This window comes from Poecilia formosa, unplaced genomic scaffold, assembly GCF_000485575.1.
Source record: "Poecilia formosa unplaced genomic scaffold, Poecilia_formosa-5.1.2 Scaffold923, whole genome shotgun sequence".
In the NCBI taxonomy this organism is placed as follows: domain Eukaryota; kingdom Metazoa; phylum Chordata; class Actinopteri; order Cyprinodontiformes; family Poeciliidae; genus Poecilia; species Poecilia formosa.
The window spans coordinates 28344-34079 of NW_006800862.1; the positions used below are offsets into that span (position 1 = coordinate 28344).

The window sequence follows — 5736 nt, forward strand, 5'->3', positions numbered from 1 at the left end:
AAAGTCACAGCTAAAATCGAACAGCTCAGGTCTGAACGTGTTTCCAGGTGACAACAGTCACATCCTCACCCTGTCATGTAACTGAGCCTCAGCTCACTGGAGGAAACCGTTTCAGTTGGACTTTCACCTAAAAAACCCAAAACATGGATGGCAGGAAATGAGAGAAACAAGGAGTCTGATCAGAAACAAACCTCTAGTTCTGCTTTAATAGATCTAGACTCAGTTACAAGAGACAAAACATTACAGAAACATCTCCATATACATAAAACACAATCAATCCACATTTAGATAAAATTACAATGAAATAAGTAAAAGTTAAAATGAAATTTAACTCTTTGTGTTTTCTGTAGTTCCATCGGCCTCACAGACTAACAGCTCCAGAACCACATCACTGCTGATCACATGAAAATACTGAAATCAGCCAAATTCATTCACTGAAACAAATATCTATATTTCCATCATTCACTGATTAACATTCAACACTTTGACATGTGATGCTAACATGATGCATCATCACTGCAGCTCTGCCTGCACCAGTCAACAGGCAGGAAGAAAATCATTTATATTAATTATACAGTTAATAAAATGCAAACGCTGCTTGTTTATGTATTAAACTTTTACAAAAACCCTTTAATGTGGAGCTGCTGATGACTGGAAGTCAATGTGACACATTACAATCATCACCAGTATTATTATGTTGAAAATGAGCCAGACTCCAACTGGGTCATGATGTTTGGTCCGGGACCGTTTGGGTCCAGCAGCTGATGGTTTGATACACATTTAATAAAACTAGAGACACTGACAGCAGCAAAGCCCAGATGAGTCACTTCCTCCTCTTCTGGTAGAAATCCTCCTGCAGCTTCCTGAGGCGCCTTCACTCCTCCTCCAGGTTCTGCTGGGTTCCTGGAGGTTCTGTTTCAGTTCCTGGTCCATTCGCTCCAGGATGCCGTCCTTCTCTTCATCCCAAGCATCCTGCTCCCTGGTCCGCTCTCGTCTGCTCTGCTCCAGATCCGCCTCTCTTTGCTCTCGCTCAACTTTAACTCAGTTTTCTGAAGCACTTAGTTTTTGTCTCCACTTTTTGCTGCAGCTCTTCCTGTTTTCTCCATTTTTCCTCTTCCTCGTTTTCTTTCTTTCTCTTCTAGCGTTCATTCTCAGTGTTTTCATCCTTCAGCAGCTGAATTTGTTGTTTTCTCTGCTGATCCAGTTGAGATCACAGAGTTTTAATGTTCTGGTTTTTTCTTTGCTCTTCTTCCCTTTTTAACTTCTTCTGTCTCTTTCCTGAGTTGTTTTGTTGACTGATGCTCATCTTCTCTCTTCTGTTCCACATCCTGTTGTTCTGCTTCAGCTTTTAAAATCCTCTCAATCAACATGTTGGTCTGTTGAGAAAACACTTCACTTTCCACCACTAATCATCTGAACCGGTTCCTCCAGTTCTGGATCTGCCGTCTGTCTCTGATGTTCAGAACTAAATATCTTCCTCCTCAGATCTGAATGAGATCCTGATGTCCTTGTTCTCCTTCATTAAGTTACCAACAGCTTTATCTGCAGGATCTGAGTCTGTAGTGAAGAGGATGATGGTGAAGTCATTGACTCTGGAGCTGAATGTGTCCTGCATGGTGTGTAACTCTCCCTGGTCTTCATCAGTCAGGGGCCCACAGGCAGGACCAGAATGAAGGCCTGGACACCCTCAGGACCACAGAGGGAGACAACCTGAAGGATTCCTGCATCACTTCCTGCTGAGCTTTTCCATCCAAGGCAGGCAGAGAAACCCGACGTCCAAACACCTCTCCCTGGTTTCTGACGCTCTGAAGGAAGAGCTGGCCGACCTAGAATGACCTTGGCTGCTGACGTCTTCAGTGGTCCTCTCCTCCCAAACAGAACCAGGTTCAGAGGTTCACGTTTCACAGCCACAGTTAAACTTCATCCTCATCCTTCTGCTCAGACACTGGAAATAAAAATGAGAAAAAGTCTGAGTGGAATAAATAAAACATTTAGAACCAAACCACAAAGTTGGAAATCACTTCAGCTTTTCTTAGAAGTTAAAAAAATCCATCCAACTCGGATCTCAAATCCAATATGGCTGCCATTTATTTAACATGTAGAGGTAACATAATAATAATAATAAACTACACACTGATAAGTTTGGCTGCATTAGCAGACAGCAGCCACTGGTTTTCTACTGGAATGATTCATATTCAGTTTTATACAGCAAGTATAAAAACTAAAAGACAAAGTATCAAAGATTAAAAAATCATTTCATGCAACTGCCAGTTGCTACAGACACTAAACCGGGTGTGAGTCCCCCCTCCTCGTCCTGTTGCTGCAGGAACTGAGCAGCTTCTACCTGTTAGTTTTATACCAGGAAGTCTGAGCCTGAAGCCAGAAACTGGAACTCAGCAGGTAAAGATGAGAAGTTTCAGCAATAATGGCTTCAGTTTTCATAATGATCTGTGTTTTGTCCATGCTGGGTGTGACATCATTCCCTGATCTGCGCTCTCATTGGTTAGCTGAAAGAAAAGCAGCATTGCTAATATTATGTATATGTGTACTCTGCTCACCTCACTGACATGATGATAAATTATTATATAGGAGCTATATTAATAATCTATATTATAACAATGTGTGGTTTTAGCTGCAGTAATGTGGTGATGTTAACCCTCTGATGTGTGAGTGACTGATTATATAGTCTTACATTAGTGGGTCTTTTTTGACCCGCTTTAGAACCAATGTGTTTCTATGCTACTTTTGTCATTTTGATTCTAAATAATGTTTTGTATAATACTTTCTTCTGTGTTTTATTTCACACGAGAATTATTTCATGTTTGAAATATTTTAATTTTTCATTTTTTAAAACATTTTTAGAACAATTTGTAGAACATTTTTAACAAAACGACAGCAAAAGCAATTTTACAACAGCAATGTAGGAACAATGTCAACGACCATTATGTTTGTGTGGGTGTGTGTGTTCTAAGGGGAAGAGCATGTTTCTTGAAACAAGCTAACTAACCAAGCTAGCTAACATTACTGCAGTGGTTCTTAACCTTTTCTGAGGTACCGAACCCACCAGTTTCATATGCGCATTCACTGAACCCTTCTGTAGTGATAAATAAAATATGATTTTTTTCCCCCCAAATTCAAGACATAGGGGTGACCCAACTAGAGCCTAGTTGGGTCACCCTATGATCTTCTTAAAAGGTAGAGTCTCTGAGAACAGTTCTTCAAAATATAATCAGTGTTTTCAGCAAAGTTGAGCTGACAGGAACGACCCAAGGTATTTAAAATTTGCCACAGTTTCAACAGGTTGGCCATCGAGAGAAACTGGAACCACTTTAAGGTCTTGTTTAGATCATTTAATTAGCTCTACATTCTTAAGATAAAAAAAATTATAATAAATGATAGGTACTTTTTCTCGTACCTATATTAAAGAACCACAGACAACATATATGAATTTTAAGGCAAAAGGAGAAGGAGAAATCTCCGCCAACCGCCTCTCCAGGCCGTTCACAGAGAATTCTGGTCTGCTTCCGCGTGAGCCCCTGTTTTATTGTCCAAGCAGAACAGCCAAAAAGGGGCAGTCAGGAAAAACAACAAAGGTCGTAAAACTTCTAACCTAAACAAACCAGCCAGGTGTGATATCTGATCTACGGTCTGAGCCCAGTTCAGCTCTAGGTCAAACTATCAACTAAGAAAAGGGTAGATAACACAAGAAGAATTTAAGGTCTGAGAACCACAGAGTTTGACTGTCTCACATGAAGATAAACAGACAGTCCTGACCTCCAGGTCAGTACATACACACATAAGGAAGAGAACACTTTAAACAGAAAATCACAATAATCTATAGACTGAATGTGAACTAAAGTAATAACAAAATGATAATACCGAAAATTCTCTAACAATAAATAATAAAGACTTTGCTGTATTCTGATTTAGTAATGTAATTATATTAGTTGTGTTGCCACCCCCACGCCACTAGAGGCAGTACCAACCCCAAAAAGATGCGACTAAGGAGCAGATTTAGAAGTACACCGAAAGCTACAGAATTAAAAACTGTCAGTTTTGCTGAAGTAATTAAAGACACAAGTTCAAATCCACGCTGAGAGTGAAACTCCTTCAATCAGTGCTCCTCCACAGCTCTGATTGGCTCAGCAATGTAACGTGATCCTCTGCAGCAAGTGATGGCAAAGCGGGGCGTCATCACGACTTTACACAAGTGTGTCTTTACCTCCGTGGCAGAGGCTCCGCCAAACCCCTGGGGTTCGATTGAACCCAGGTTAAGAACCATTGCTTTACTGTCTGTATTCTATAGTGTTATGTGTATCACGTATGTGAGTGTATGTATCTGTGTGGATTCATTCATCCATCCATCCATCCATCCATCCATCCATCCATTTTCTTCTGCTTATCCGGGATCGGGTCGCGGGGGCAGCAGCTTCAGAAGGGAGGCCCAGACTTCCTTCTCCCCAGCCACGTCTTCCAGCTCCTCCAGGGGAACCCCAAGGCGTTTCCAGGCCAGCTGAGAGACATAGTCCCTCCAGCGTGTCCTGGGCCTTCCTCGGGGCCTCCTCCCGGTGGGACGTGCCCGGAACACCTCACCAGGGAGGCGTCCAGGAGGCATCCTGACCAGATGCCCGAGCCTCAACTGGCTCCTCTCGACTTGGAGGAGCAGCGGCTCTACTCTGAGTCCCTCCCGGATGACCGAGCTTCTCACCCTATCTCTAAGGGAGAGCCCAGCAACCCTGCGGAGGAAAACCATTTCGGCTGCTTGTATCTGTGATCACGTTCTTTCGGTCATGACCCAAAGCTCATGACCATAGATAAGGGTAGGAACGTAGATCGACCAGTAAATCAAGAGCTTCGCTTTTTGACTCAGCTCTCTCTTCACCACAACGGATCGGTACAGCACCCGCTTCATGGCAGACGCTGCCCCAATCCGCCTGTCGATCTCCCGCTCCCTTCTTCCCTCATTTGTGAACAAGATCCCCAGATACTTAAAGTAGCTCCAAAGCGACAACACTGGCACGGCTTTCTTTCGACGGGCTCTTTTTAATAAATACTGTGAAAACTATAAAAACAAAACACAAAGCTTTAGACATAGATACATTTACAGACAGACAGGTGACACGTGTTTTAACAAAGTTACCTCGTGGCCCCTGCCACTTCGGAGGTTGGTCTTTAGCAGAATATTACTTTGTTATCAAAATATTAAATAATTAAAACACAACCAATAAATTTACAAAATATTACAAACATAACTACAAAATACCTTAACAACACGAGACACAAGGCTGCTGTATGTGCTCACCTCGAGCCTTCTGCTCCTTCTCCGTTCATTCAAGTCTCGCAGCACAAACACATAAATCACATGTACACAAATCTCGCAATAACTTCCAACAAAAAAAGGTTCGACACGAAACAAAAATATAATCATTTTAGTGACACTTACACTTAAACTCCTCCATTTGAGGCAGGACGACCCCTCTGACCTGAAGAAGGCACTCTACCCTTTTCTTGCATTTATTTATATGGCTATGAATTTTTGTTTTATCTATTGTGATAATGAAAGAAATAACACACTGATCCACAGGTTTTGCATGTCATTCAAAACATTTTCTCTCTTTTGATTTTCTCATCCAGGGTGTCAGACACACACAAAGACATATGCAGACACACACACGCACACACACACACATACACACACACACACACACACACACACACCCACACACACACACACAC

General features: G+C 42.1%; 1 long non-coding RNA gene across 1 annotated transcript in view; it reads right to left on the reverse strand.

Moving 5' to 3' along the window:
- Window positions 1-2538: 2538 nt before the first annotated feature.
- Window positions 2539-5736, reverse strand: part of LOC107835019 (uncharacterized) — a 9179-nt gene continuing 5981 nt past the window's right edge. The window contains exons 2-3 of the long non-coding RNA XR_001660848.1: window positions 5497-5507; window positions 2539-2550 (exon numbers count right to left, since the gene is read on the reverse strand). This is a non-coding gene — a long non-coding RNA (uncharacterized LOC107835019). The remainder of the gene's footprint in view (window positions 2551-5496; window positions 5508-5736) is intronic.